The sequence below is a fragment of the Bos javanicus genome, chromosome 12, assembly GCF_032452875.1.
Source record: "Bos javanicus breed banteng chromosome 12, ARS-OSU_banteng_1.0, whole genome shotgun sequence".
NCBI lineage: Eukaryota > Metazoa > Chordata > Mammalia > Artiodactyla > Bovidae > Bos > Bos javanicus.
The window spans coordinates 4,147,690-4,162,540 of record NC_083879.1 but is presented as its reverse complement, the minus strand read 5'-3'; the positions used below and the strand labels follow the sequence as shown (position 1 = coordinate 4,162,540).

The 14,851-nt window shown below is 35.3% G+C and overlaps 1 long non-coding RNA gene across 1 annotated transcript in view; it reads right to left on the bottom strand.

Annotated features, from left to right (window-relative positions):
- Positions 1 to 14,851, bottom strand: part of LOC133258149 (uncharacterized) — a 42,115-nt gene that overhangs the window by 26,217 nt on the left and 1,047 nt on the right. The window contains exons 2-3 of the long non-coding RNA XR_009739830.1: positions 14,203 to 14,253; positions 13,177 to 13,301 (exon numbers count right to left, since the gene is read on the bottom strand). This is a non-coding gene — a long non-coding RNA (uncharacterized LOC133258149). The remainder of the gene's footprint in view (positions 1 to 13,176; positions 13,302 to 14,202; positions 14,254 to 14,851) is intronic.

Here is a 14,851-nt window from a genome sequence, read left to right as displayed (position 1 = left end):
AACAGGGCCACATGGAAAAATACACTTCAATAACATTTGAAGGTCTTGCATTTAGCTGCAAGGGCCTCTAACCTAAATGACTGATGTGTCTAGAGAGAAGCTCCATTTGAAGTTATGGAAATGGGGAGGAACAAATGCAAGGGACGGAATGTATTTAAAAAATGAGATGATGGCAGTAAAAGACATAGGGATTTACAGATAAAACCAAAAGATGCTGGCAGCCATCTATCAGTGTGACTTGATGAAATAGGTATTGGAAATTAACTCGGGAACCCTATGAATTACATTCACTCCATGCTCTGGGCTAAGCACTTGTCAATTTCAGCTGCTATTGCAACCTATTACTTACAGACTACATGGCTGGCAAGCTAATAGCACTGGATAGTGTTAAAGAAAATAGGAGAATAAACTGAATGTAGCAAGGCTTGTCACTGACAGAGTATATCTTTCTGAAGTCCAGGGTGAACACCCAAAGCCCCAGCTGTTCACTTGCTCCTAGGTAAGCACTTAACTCTACATACTATCATTTTGTCTATGAAGAAGAGTCTTCCTGAAGAATTAGCCAGAGGTCACCCAGATATCTGGGTACTTTTGCTAGTATTTTCGAGGTTTGCAGAAAATGCTGGGAATTTGAATGTTTTTTTAACTTTTAATTCAGTTTAAAGTTTTCAACTCCTTTCAGGTTGGTCAGATGCCATCCTGATTATTTAGTTTTAGTTTCAAATAAGATCTGTCCTTTTGCTTTAGGTTATTTTCCTTTTAATCATAGGCTTACTTCCTATGTTTACCTAGACAACTTATAACTCTTCCACGTAAGATCAAATGGAAGGAGAGGTTGCAGTTTGTATTACGAAATATATTATTTCTCTGCTTCCCATAGACTCTATGTGTATGAGTGAATACATTTAATCTTACCTCATAAAAAATAAGAAATATGCATCTATACAACAAAATCCTTCTTTAAATTGAGCTCCACCAGTGTCCAGGAACTATATTGTATTTTTCAACTGATAAGCTTGTCTAACATTGAAATATTTTAATAAGCAAGCACATTCAGGGTAAATGTCAGCCAGAGTGATCTTCTGACTAACAGATGCTGATGGGTATAGAGAGGGGGAGAGGGACTTAAAAGCACTGAAAAATCAAGCAAGGCCAAATTAGAACAAATGTTTGTCAAGTAAAAAGGGCAGCTCTTCATCTGATGGAAGGGGTTTAATTAGAAAAGTCACAGAGAGGAGCTGTCTCGAAAGGACTGGTTCCATTCTCTTCAGATAAGCTAATGAACCTCATTGAACTTTGCAGAGAAAGGCTCAACCAATAATCCGAGCAAGAAGAATTCACAAAATGTGTTGCTTTGCCTCTTACACTCAAGAGGGTCAATTGCTAGGGGCACCAGGTCACAACACAGAAGTGCTGCAGGATTTGCCATCTGATTTTCCTTCCAAGTTGCCAAATAGGTACATGGCTCAGAGAAAAATATAATTTGAATATGTCCTCTATGAAGGGCTTCCTTGGTGGCTTAGAAAGTAAAGAGTCCACCTGCAATGCAGGAGACCTGGGTTCAATTCCTGGGTCAGGAAGATCCCCTGAAGAAGCGAATGGCTACCCACTCCAGTATTCTTGCCTGGAGAATTCCATGGACAGAGGAGCCTGGTGGGCTACACGGTCCATGGGGTCACAAAGAGTCAGACACAACTTGACTGAGTAACTAAAACTTTCACTTTTTCCATAAAAACAAAACAAATTTTATCATAAAGAAGTAATTATAAAATATAAATCACCTGTTTTATGTACCAAATCACCTACAAGGTATATAATCTACACTGTGGGCATGCATGCTCAGTCATGTCTCTTTGTGATCATATGGACTGTAGCCCCCCAGGCTCATCTGTTCGTGTAATCTTCCAGGAAAGAATACTGGAGTGGGTTGCCATTTCCTCCTCTAGGGGATCTTTCAGACTCAGGGATCAAACCTGCATCTCCTGCATTGGCAGGAGATTATTTACCACTGAACCACCTGGGAAGCCCAATTTATACTGATTATGGTCTATACGTCCCTGGGAATTTTCTCTTCCCCAATAGTAAGCATAACAAACATTCATTAAACAACATTCTTTTTTTGGTATTAGCCAAGGTCATCTTGGATATATAAAAGAATAACATAAACAGAATTTTATAAGAGTAATTATGTAAGGAAGACACAAACCTCAAAGGAGGCTGAGTATGGAAAAATCTGAAGTTGTTTACAAATCTCACTAAAAATAAGAAGAATCTAAACTTTTTCTGATTATTTAAGGCTTCAGTGCTTTTGTCTGTCAGTTTTATTTTCCTTACTGGTTAGCCTTTTGCAGAGAATTCATGTCTGGTATTGAACTCCTTGAAAGAGTAATAAAGCACATATGGAATAGAGTAGCATGTGAAATTAAACTGCAGAATGTTTATAGTGGAGCTTTTTTGACACGGGACATTTACCAACTACCTTTAGGAAAACTTTCCTTTGTTATCTGACATAAGCAAATACAAGTGCTATGCAACTAATGTATTAAATCTTCCCCTAATCCACTCACTACCTCATGAGAGAAACCCGAAACAAACACTTGGTTGTAATAGGCTAGAAATAAAAAAAATGGAAGTTAGTGGGTACCATTTTCATTTTCAAAATTACATTAAATAAACACACACACACATACACACACACACACACACATGCACACATAACCACACACATACTCCAGAGAACCCTAGTCAGAAAGAAATTGGACCATTGTATTCTATTAAGTTTCACATTTTCTTGTTGGCATGGGAAAAAATAAGAACTTTATAAAAATTGTTACAAATGTTCTGACTTAAAACTGTAAAGTATACCATACTTAAATACAAACAAGCTGATTTTGCCTTTGGTGGGGAGGATGGTGTCAGAAGAGGGAATTGTTATCAAAACTCAGAGTGTTTCTTTATAATTTGATATCTGGATCTGGTTCCCTTGAGAAATTAAGTGGAGTTACTTTCAACCACTGGGCTTCAGAGTGGGAGACTAGACCTAGGACACTTCCTTGCTTATATCAGAGATAGTCCTTAATGTTGTTACAGCTTTAATGCTGGGAACTATCCTAGACTGGGGAATTCTTTCCATTCCTCTAAAACAGTGGTTCTCAACTGGGAGCGACGTTGTCTTCTGGGAAGCATCTGTGGAGACTAGAGTCAGCTTTGACTGTCGTAACTGAGGGGAGGAGATGCTACTGGCATCTAATGGGAAGAGGCTGAGGATACTGCTGAGCAGCCTACAACGTACAGGGCAGTCCCCCACAGCAATGAGTTATCCAGCCTCAAAATTCAATAATTTCAAGTTGGAGAAAAGTGTACAGCCTAACTCATGAATGTGAGTCCTGGATTTCACAGGATATCTCTGTAATCATACATGAAACTTTTCTGTGACAGCTGAATTGTTTACTTCCACTTAATTTATATGCACAGACTCTCTTTTTTAAAATATTTTTCTGCTTACATGCAGCACAGATTTCAGCTTCAGGGAACATAAGAACTAGGGAATCAGCATGTATGATATTTTCTTGATAGCATAAAGTCATTTATTTAGAAATGCCAGTTTCCTGAAGCATGAGGGGAGAATGGGAGAGGTAGAGACCAAAAGTCTTGAGAACAAAAGTCATCTACTTAAAACATCCCCCTTCTGGGATTATTTCAGAATTGTAGCAAGGCTCAAGAAGTTTGCATCAACTTTGCTGAGCTTGTCCTACATTAACTGCAAGTAGAAAGTGACCAGGTACAGCTACCTCTTATTTCTGACTTAATGAAAAATTTTAGTAGATTTAATTTATCATTTCTGAAATGGTAATTTACTTAGATGATCAACTTCCTAAGATGCCAGTCTTTATACAGCAAAAGCTATCACAATAATTATTATATCTCGGAACTAAAATTAATCAAACCACTTGAGAAAGAGAGAGAGACATTTATTTCAGATCTTCATTTAAACCTGTGAACATGCTTACTCTTTGTTGGTAGCTCTTCCTGCATTTTGTAGAATTTTTTTTTTTTTTTTTCAATTCATGGCTAAAGTAATCATGAAATAATTCACTGGATGTCAGTGTTGGAAGGGGACTTAAGACCACCTAATCCAACCTTTTAAGCAGTGAAGGACTCTTTTCTAAATTATTTCTGATGGATGTAGAGCAAGCCTTATTGGAAATTTCTAAGGATAGCAGCTCACTCAAGTTTAAATGAATCTTGGTGTTAGAAAGAATTGAGCAAGTAATTTGTCTAACCACTCGCAAATTCTTAAATCCTCTCTACAATAGCTTTGACATTCACCTCAGTCATTCATTAAGTCAAGAAATATTACTTGAATATGAGTGTATTAATTTCCTCACGCACCCTTTGTTCAGTGTTTCAAGAAATACTACTTAAAAATTACCCTGTTTCAAACCTTCACGTGTAAGATTCTGGGAAATCAATAGTAAAATGAAGTATGAATAATCCTTTTTCCATGGAAGATTATACCTAAACGGCAGAGATGTGCTTCATAAATAAGAGACAACAACTGAGTTAAAATGCTATGAAGGAAAAGCACAGGGAACTGATATTTGAAAGAAGGCTTCCCTGAAGAAGTAATTATTGAGTTATAACAACAAAGTCAGCACTCTCACCTCCAGCAATTGGAAAACACTACCTTGTGTAAAACCGGTATCTCTTTTGATGGAGATTTTATAGTTTAATGGAGAATAAGCTTAAAAGTTCTTAGAAATAATTTTCAAACTTTGCCATTCTTTAAATGCTAGTCACCAAGATAACAACTTTAGATATATTATCTAATTCCACCTTCCCAACAAAGTAAAAAAACAGTTATTCTTTTCCCCTTTTACAAGTGAGGAAATTTACATTTAGGGATGTTTAATATTTCTTCAAGCTCACATTGCTTATAAATCAGTAAGCCAGAACTAAAATCCCATCCCCTAAGGTCACACATCACATTACAATTTTTGGAAACAGCTGTAATTTTCACCTGTAGTCTTCCTCTATCCACGCTGAACTCTCCCATTTCCCTTTCAGCCTTTTTCATCTCACTGGTTTTTGTAATTTTTTATCATCCACATGTTTTTCCTCTCCTCTCACTTAAATTCAGAGTGGATTGCAAATTCCAGGTATAGGTTGATAAGCATGGTATAACTTGAACTATCATTGCTTTTTCTAGATCTGATATTCCTTTAAGTCATAATTTCCTTTTCTATTCACCATACCACATTTTAAATCACACTGAATTCCTGTCCTTTAAAATCTCTTATTTTTAATACACTGTGACACTTTTTGTCTCCCTTACTGTACATTTGCACTACTTTCACAAGGCAGCTGTTTGATTATAGGGAACGTAAAACTTTTGTGAAGTTTGTCTTTATATCAGAAAACTATGTCCATCTGTACTTACCAACCACTATGGCCAAACATATCTGCCCATGTAACCACTGGATGGTGAGGATTGTGAGTCAGCATTTTTTAAAGCACAGTCATAAGAGCTTCCTCTGAATTACCTCATTTTAGCTTCCATTATGTGTTAGGAATGATGGGCTATCTCTATGAAATAACTGCAGTTTCAGGAAATTCTGTAGCTATCTGAAGTCTCACAACTGGTAACTGTTAGAGCTAGGAATGTTTCCTTTGAATGTCTCCTTTGGCTCCCTAACAGATATGTAAATGTAGTTACCAGACTTGTCTGGAGTTCTTCATTCTTTCATTTTTTCATTAAATATGTATAGGATACAAGAGAGAAAAATAAGCTATATTCTATACATTTCACATCTTGTCTTCAAGTAGTAAAAATATGTCCCAGAAATATGATATGATTCAACAGCTTGCTAAGCATTATACAATGAAAAGAAAGAAGGAAATTATTCTAAACTGGACTGGAATCAAGACAACTTGCCTTCTGGGATGAGGGATGCCCTAAACTGGATTCTGAAAGATGAATGAAAACTACTTGGAAATTGAGTGGTGGGGAACCGTCAAGTCATAGATAGGCAAAGGCTAGAGCAGGGGGGACCCTTCTTGTGAACGGCCTTTGTTCAATACAAGACAGTCAGGGAGAAAAAAGTTTAGTTCAGTCGCTCAGTTGTGTCTGACTCTGCGATCCCATGGACTGCAGTACGCCAGGCCTCTCTGTCCATTGCTGACCCCCAGAGCTTATTCAAACTCATATCCATCGAGTTGGTGATGCCATCCAACCATCTCACCTTCTGTCATCCCCTTCTCCTGACTTCAGTCTTTCCCAGCATCAGGGTCTTTTCCAATGAGTCATTTCTTCACATCAGGTGGCCAAAGTATTGGAGTTTCAGCTTCAGCATCCACCCTTCCAATGAATATTCAGTACTGATTTCCTTTAGGATAGAGTGGTTTGATCTCCTTGCAGACCAAGGAACTCTCAAGAGTCTTAAAATACCAATATCTCTCAAGAGTCATAAAATACCTTATATTTCTGTGCTAAGGAGTTTGGACTTTATCATGAAAGCTATGGGAGTCATTATAAGATTTTGGAGCAAGGAAAAGACATGATTAGATTTGCATTTTAGAAAGCTCACTCTGGCAGCAGTGTAAATAATGGATTAGAGGAAAGTAAAACTAGAAAGAAGGAATCCAGCCAGGAGGCTGTTACAGGAATCCAAACAAGACAAGGTCAGGGCTGAAATTAAGGTGGCAACAGTGAGAATATTAAAACTAGTTATATTCATAACTCAAGTGGTAGTTTGTAGGTAGAATCAAAGTGATTTGTTGGCTGGACAAGGGAAATACGGAACCAGGAAGACTCAAGATCGCCCCTGGTTTCTTATTTGTATACTGTTATCAAATGAAAATAGAGACAAAAAGGTGCAAGTTTAGAGTGCAAAGGGGAGCTGCTTTTCAACATTTGAGGCTAAGGTAATGTGAGACATCTGAGCAAATCAGTTTGGGGGCAAAGAATGTTTTCTTGCAGTTCAAGATGGATCTTGGGATGATCAACGCGCAAGTAATAGATGAAGACATGACTATGGGCATTCACTAAGTATATCTAGTGATCAGGGGACATCAAATACAAATGTAAGTGGAATTATGTGTGTGTATGTGTGCATGCATGCTGCATGCATGCTGCATGTGTGATGCTAAGTCACTTCAGTCTTGTCTGACTCTTTGCAGCCTCATGGTCTGAAGCCCGCCAGACTCCTCTCTCCATGGGATTCTCCAGGCAAGAATACTGAAATGGGTTGCCATGCCCTCCTCCAAGGGATCTTCCAGATCCAGGGATCAAACCCAAGTCTCTTGTGCCTCCTGCTTTGGCAAATAGGTTTTTTACAACTAGCTCCACCTGGGAAGCCTATATAATACATACGTATCTATATATGTATGTATATATAATATAAATATATGTTATATATAATATAAATATATGATTAACATGAGACATCAGGAAAATAGGAAGATAAGCTGTAATGCATATAGTCACTAAAATAAAATATAAAAAGTGTCTCAAGGGAAAAAAAATCCCCTGCTAGTGAAACCAAAGATAGCGGAGAAGTCAAGGTTAAGTCAAAAAAATCTCTTCGACTAGAATTTCTTTGAAAGGTTAAGGAGAGTACTTCAATGGCCAGGAAGTAAAGGAAAGGTAAATGAAACAAATAAATTTAATGATTACTTCGAGAAGCTTATCTATGAAAGATTGATAACTCGACAAGGGGAAAATGATGTCAGAAAATGTTTAGTTGATGTTTTCTGCTTTTCTTGTTTTGCTTTGGAATTCTATCATGATAGAATAGATTGAGATAGAATGGAAACAACAATGCTCATGGTTGTCGAGATATTGAAGTTTGTATATGTTGGTGTTTATTTTGTCCCATAAAGAAGGGGGAGAAGTCACCTTTTGATAGTGGGGGCTATTAGGGATCTGAAGAGCTGGAGGAAGATCACTAGAATTTGAAATAGCCTCAGTGGGAAGGAAGTTCAATGGGGATGTTGCAAAGGCTTTCCAGTTTAGGTTAAAGACTAAGAGTTGGTAGTGACCCCAATTCACAATTGGTTAATGATTTCCAGCAATCCTTAGCAATATCAGTCAGCGGGAAGGTATTGATTTTAAAAAATGAGCTCCTAGAAGTTAGATAATATGCAAAAATATACATAAATAGAAGAAAAAAGAGGGAAAGTGGGTGAGGAATGTGTTGATTAATCCACTTACAAGACGTTTCTTGAGAACTAGATAGATGCCTGGGGTGGGATGAGCAATTAAGGCTGGGATTTTCAACAAGGTAAACACAGTCCTTGCCCTGTTGGAGCTTTGAGTTATTGAGTCTTGAGGTCTAGTGAAGATAGGAATGGTCATACACTTAATTTTTTGTTTCATCAGGAAGAATTTATTAGCTAATCAATATGAATAATATCACATATTTATATTTTGTTTCTTTATTATTTAACTTTTCAGCTTTGACCACTATATTTTATTTCCTACCTATGCAAATCAAATTATAATCTGATTTACAGTATTTCTCATCATCTCAACCCGTTCTCTAAAGTTAATAACTTAAAAAAGTAATGTTCTCCAAAGTTAGTTACAGATATTTAGTACATTATCTGTGATGATCATGTTTACATTATATTGAGAAATCATAATCCCCATGGGTTTTAGAGGCTTTCCTAGGTTTTTATCTTACTCAAAAAAGATTTATTTTTGTCTCTGCTGAAAGCAAACACACCTTGTTTGGGAGGCTGTGTGACTTAAAGTGAAAGTGAAGTTGCCCAGTCGTGTCCGACTCTTTGCAACCTCATGGACTAACCCACCAGACTCCTCCAATTCTCCAGGCAGGAACACTAGAGTGGGGTGCCATTTCCTTCTCCAAGGGGGTGACTTAAGGGCTATGTAAAAAAGATCTGCAACTATGAGACAGAAAAAGAGCAATACAGATAAATTTTACTTCATAGAAGCTTCTCTCTTATTTTCCCTTTTCTTTTCAGATAGTCTAAGAGAGGTACAGGGGCAAACTAAATTTTCTGTTTATACAATTTAGGATTCACAAGATTGAATGCCATTGAAAACTCTTTCTGGAATAAACTGAGGTATAAGTAAATAAAATAAAATAGCAGTTAGAAGGTAATATATGGAGATTCAACTGAATGCTTGAAGGGATTGAATCAGAGGCAAATTTTTATCTGATTGTAACAATGTTACTAAATTGCTTTGTCTTTCTTTGAATTTACCCATTAACAACTTAAAGGGAAATTTTCACTTTGCAAATATCTTATAAAATCATGAGGCAAATGAGAATTTTGTTATATCTGACCAAGGTACCAATTTCTGCATGAAAAATATAAGAAAAAAAAGGAAAAACAGACATACAGTTTTGCTCAAAGTGGGAAATCAACCATTTGGAAATTCAGGATATTTAGAATATTCTAATAAATAATGGGGCTTTGATAAACTCTTTCATTGGATATTTTTAAATAAATTCTAGGTCAAAACCTCAGTTTATTTGCCTATAAAGGTGAAAAATTCGTGGAAAATTGTAAAAAAGCAACTTTTTAAATTTTACAATTTAATAAGACATTTACATTAAGTCCAATAATATGCATATGATAAGAGTGCTTTGGCATAGAGTAGGAAAAAAGAAATTCTGATTGGAGGAACATGAACATCTTGGAAAATTCAATCTCAAAGCTTGATGAGAAAGGTTAGGATCCCTCTGTCCCCTGTGGGGCTAGGATGCTTAGGGGAAGAATCTGGGTCTGTTGATGCAATCTGTGTTTTGGTTCAGAAGACACAGTCACGTGACCGTGTCAGGATTAATGTGATTTGCTGATATCTCTGTTGTCTTATACGTAGTAGCTGATTTCTCTACACCTTCATTCTTTTCTCCTTTCAGTTACTTAGTAATGCAGACATAGCGAAAACAAATACATGAAAAGTTTTATATCCTTGTCTTTATTTTAACGCTATTTTGCTGTAACCATATATTTGCACCATGTTTTGCTGATGTTTGTACATGTGCAGACATTTTAGAGACTGAGAAGAAGCTCTTACTCTGCACCTTTCTGTCACTATAGTTACTCCTCAGTACCTCCAAATGATACTAGTCTGAATGTTCCAAGACACACATACACACACATACACACACACACACACACACACACACTCCTAGATTTTACATCGCAGACCCAAACACATCAGTGAAAAGCAAAGTTGAGTACCTTGCTTATATAGGTAGCATTTCTTGCTGTTGCCATTTTTATCACTATGGTTTAGTCTAACATTCACTCTTTTTATGTGCTGGCACTTTCAAAAAAAGAAAAAACCTACATTTAAAATATAGAATATAGATTATATTACAATATGTTAAAAAACCCTGAGGAGTTATATTAATACTAACCAAGATGTCCGGCCAAGTCAAACATAAGTAGGACAGAAAAAATTGTAAATTCCATCTGCTAGACTACAGTCAATTATCTTCTTGAAAATCACATTATTAATTGCTCACTAGAAATCTTTCATTAAAGGGGCTGCATAAGGACACCCTTTTATTACCTAGGGTTAGATGGAGAATCAATTTGTAATTCAGCTATTGATAAGTAGCAACTGAAACAGTTTCCTGATAGAAATAGCATGCCATTTCCTAGCAAAGACATCAACAGAAACATCAGTCCAAGAAGTATTCATAAATAAGCATAAGAAGTTGTGCATTACAGATAGTAGCAAAGACACATTTGACCCAGCATGCTAGGAACACCTTGGTATGTTGTGTCTTCAGGGAGGTCAGTATTAATGATGATATCTCTTAATTTTTCAATGCAATATAATTTTGAGTAGATCTGTAATCAGGACAGGTTTTAGTAAATAAATTGTGATTCAATCAACCAGATATAAAAAATAAGCAAGATAAATATGCTAGCCATTATATTGAAAATAAATCTTTATTATTTAATAAAAAGTAGAAAACTGATGTTTTTCATCAAAATTCATAGAAATTTTCGATTATGAACACTTAAAAAAAAAGTCTTGTTGAATTCTGAGATCAAGAGACTGAAGACCAGTTTTAAAGGTCTTTACATATTCAGTTAAAGTCATTAAGGGTTTAAAAAGGAGGGCTGTGTAAAGAAAATTATGGTCACCACTAGTTTCATCTGGTAGGTTATGATTTAAGCTAGCTGGGTTATGACAAATTATACTTAATCAATTGTACAATTATGCTAAAATTTGTATTGCTTTTGTCAGTGTTTATTAAATATAAGGGATTATGCTACATGCTTTCAACAATTTCATTTCATGTAATTTTTATTACATCCTCATAAGATGGATATTTTTGTACCCTTCTTATTATTGAAGAGTCAGGAGACTTAAAAAGTTGGCCAGCTCCACAATGACAAAGCTAATATATGCCAGAACCAAACTACGAATCCATATCCTATCTAAAACTCTGCAATATTTTATCTAAATGACAACTTAAACTTTTGAACACTGAATTTTCTGATCTAAATAGAATTCTAAATAAATAAGAGATTTGGAGCCAGGCTCTGTTTTCAAATTTGAACAAGTTATTTAAATATAACGTGAACCTTAGGCAACTAACTTAAACTTTCAAAATCTCAGTTTCTTCACCTGAAAAATGAGCATACTTGTCAGTAACTCAAGAAGTCCCTGTAAGTATTAAATAAAATGATTTTCAGCTTATTTAAATCTTCTTAATTCAGTGGCTGGCAGATAGAAATATCTCAGTAATTGTTGGTAGTAGTCTTCATCACCATTATCATCATTTCCTGGCCTTCATGTAAGCATCAGTGCTCTATTAACTGCTGTTTGTTTTGCTCTTAATTTTGCATACTTCATCAGATCTGAATAGGATCTTTATTTGCTTTCCTCATTATCATGTGAGATATTGGTCACATAATACACCTTTTCCTCATCCAAAATGCAGAGGGCAAGTGATATTATATCTGTATTGATCACTTTCTTCATTTGACATAGAAAAGTTTACTTACATACATACATATAAGTCAAGTTATAAAAGTAAGAGTTTAGACGAGGTTTTAAATAAAACAAACCACCAACTTTTACTTGCTTGAATAGACATTACGAACCAATCATTGCACTCCAGCTTGGCCAAGGTGTCCCAGAATTATTCCTTAACTGACTGCTCCAGAGCCATCAATAATTAATCAAGTTTGCACACAGGATGAAACTTGTCACCTTCCTGGTCTCACATTTCAGTCTATATCCACAGGCAAATTCATATTTATCTACCTGATTGACTTCTAATTTTTGTTAATTGAATAAACAAATGTCAATTGATCCAGGGATTCTGCATACTAAAGTTAAAATGAGAAAGCAAGCTGTCATAAATATAATGTTGTATAGCTCTTTAAATTCACTATCTAAATATTTTAAAGTAATGCTTTTTAATTTTAATTTATTCTGCTTAACTAAAGTCATCAATATTAAAAATATAAATGAAATTTTATAGTTTCTTCTAAACTATGGGTTGTTGGCCTTATAACTAGGAATATACCTGACTGGTGCTCATGATTATGCATATAAAATATATTGATCAATTTATTTTTATGTTGTCTCATCAGAACACTATTCTTTGCTACCTCCCAGCCACTAACTAGGACTGAGCCAATTCAACCCTCTGACCTTCCAGATTACCACCCAATATTCCTAATTTGCCTTATCATTTATATTTGCTTGTCTTAGATGAATATTGAAGTATCAGAGTCAGAAGGGGTCATCTTTAAATACATTTTCTATATCAAGCTTCCCACCTCAAAGAATGAAAAATTAAGCATTTTGTGTACAGCATTGACAGGTACATTTTGAAAATCTTTCCTGATGAAGCTGCTGCATGCCCCTAAGAAAAGCCACCTTCTTAGAAATTGAGAGCTTTGGATTTATAATCTCAGCCCTCATACCTTCCAGACATGTGACTACACAAGTCATTGAATATACTTGAAATATTGTTAAATATATCAATAATTATTGTGAATAAAATAACTAGCACTTTGTTTCTCACTTGGAAGGAGTTTAACAAACATCTTTCATTTCCTTCTTCTCTCTTGCCCATCTATCTTCACAAATTCCAGACTCACTGGATTAGTGGTAGAAGAAATTTTCAATGCAACCCGAGAATTGTGACTGCAAAAGTTGAAGTGACTTACCCAGTCTCATACATTCACTCATAGCATTTCTTATTTTGTATTTGCCTGCTGCTTAATCATTTTCCCTCGTCCATATTCTATTGTCCAGTTATTTGATGAAAAACTGGTTTTCCTCCTCTTCTCTTCTGCAGGAATCAGGGAGAAAAATAACATCTCTTCAGAACTTGTTATGTGCTAAGTATTTCATGTGAATTATAGTATCAAATTTCCATAGTGACCATATGAAGTAAATATTATCATCTTGGTATTGCAGGCAAGAATCCAAATAATTTATGTAGTATTTCTCCACTGGCAAGTGGTAGTAAAAAATTCAGATTTTTGTTTGTCACTACAAAATCTATGTACTCCTCACTAATCTCTCACCAGACTGTGATTTTCTTCCTAATGGAGTTATAAAGGCTTAGAATGACATAGTTTCAGGTGGAACCTACAGGGAGTAGGGAGCACAGGCTGTTGGGGAAGACAAGGCTCATGAGAAATTCTTCCTGCTTCTGCCAGACTTCTGACCTAAGGTTATCTTTTCTGCTTGCACTGTCTTTAATTCAAAACCAATGGCTGGCTTCTGTCCATAACTATAATCTTACTGGATTACAGACTAATTTTGCAAACTTCCAGACACATGCTGTAAAGTTTCATTGCCCACTGAGAATTCTTCACCAATTTGACTTTTCCCCTTTGATTCAGAACAAAGAACAGAAAATTCCAAGAGACGGTTACATACATAACAGAAAATAGGAATGGTATCACAAAAATGGGGTTAATCTCTAATGTTCAATAATTTTAAAGACCTTGTCAACAAATTTATATTTGAAAATACAGACGTATTTCAGTGCTAAAAGTCAGTCTATATATACAAACACACACACATAACAAATGTGTGTATCACATTATGTTATTTGTGAAATTTGTATGTTCACTGTGTAAAAGTGTCCTTTTTTTGGTTGACAATAAAGAGCTTGCGCTGTTATTATATATTTGATGATTTTCTTTCCTTAACATAAAAAGTATGAAATTAATGGTGCTTACCTTGAAGAAATACTGAAGATTAACTAGATATTCATAAAGTAATCTTAGCTCCTTAGAGAAACAACAAAAACAAGTGATATTTCAATGAAAAAAAAAATAGTGTGCACATTACATGTATATATTAAATATATTCACATAGGTGATTCCTATATATATGTCATGAATATTAAATCTATCCTTATACAAACTTTCCTTAAACATATTTACACACAAATATAGATTTGCCTTTTTATTTGTCTACTTATTTATAAAACTGAAAACTTCAAGGAAATCTGCTGTGGATTTTGCAGCTCTTCGAGGAAATATACATTTAAAATGTCTGGAATGTGTGTTAAGAAAAAGAAATAACTTCACATTTTCTTGAGAAGAAAAAGCAATTTCACAGTGCATGGAATGGCTTAGAGTAATATGGATGCTTTTTTTCACTGTATTCCTAATTAAGAAAGATTGACACCTGTGAAGGTTTCAAGCCAAATAAAATCTCAGACTTTAATTAGCTTTTCTAATGGTTATGTTTTCCTGCTAGAAGACATTTGCAAATCTACCAATTTCTCAGGGAGAGTAGCAGAATATAAATAATATTAATAATTATGTTTATTCCTTCCCTAAGCATCATGGTATGCAGTCTTGCAAAGATAGTACTAGATTA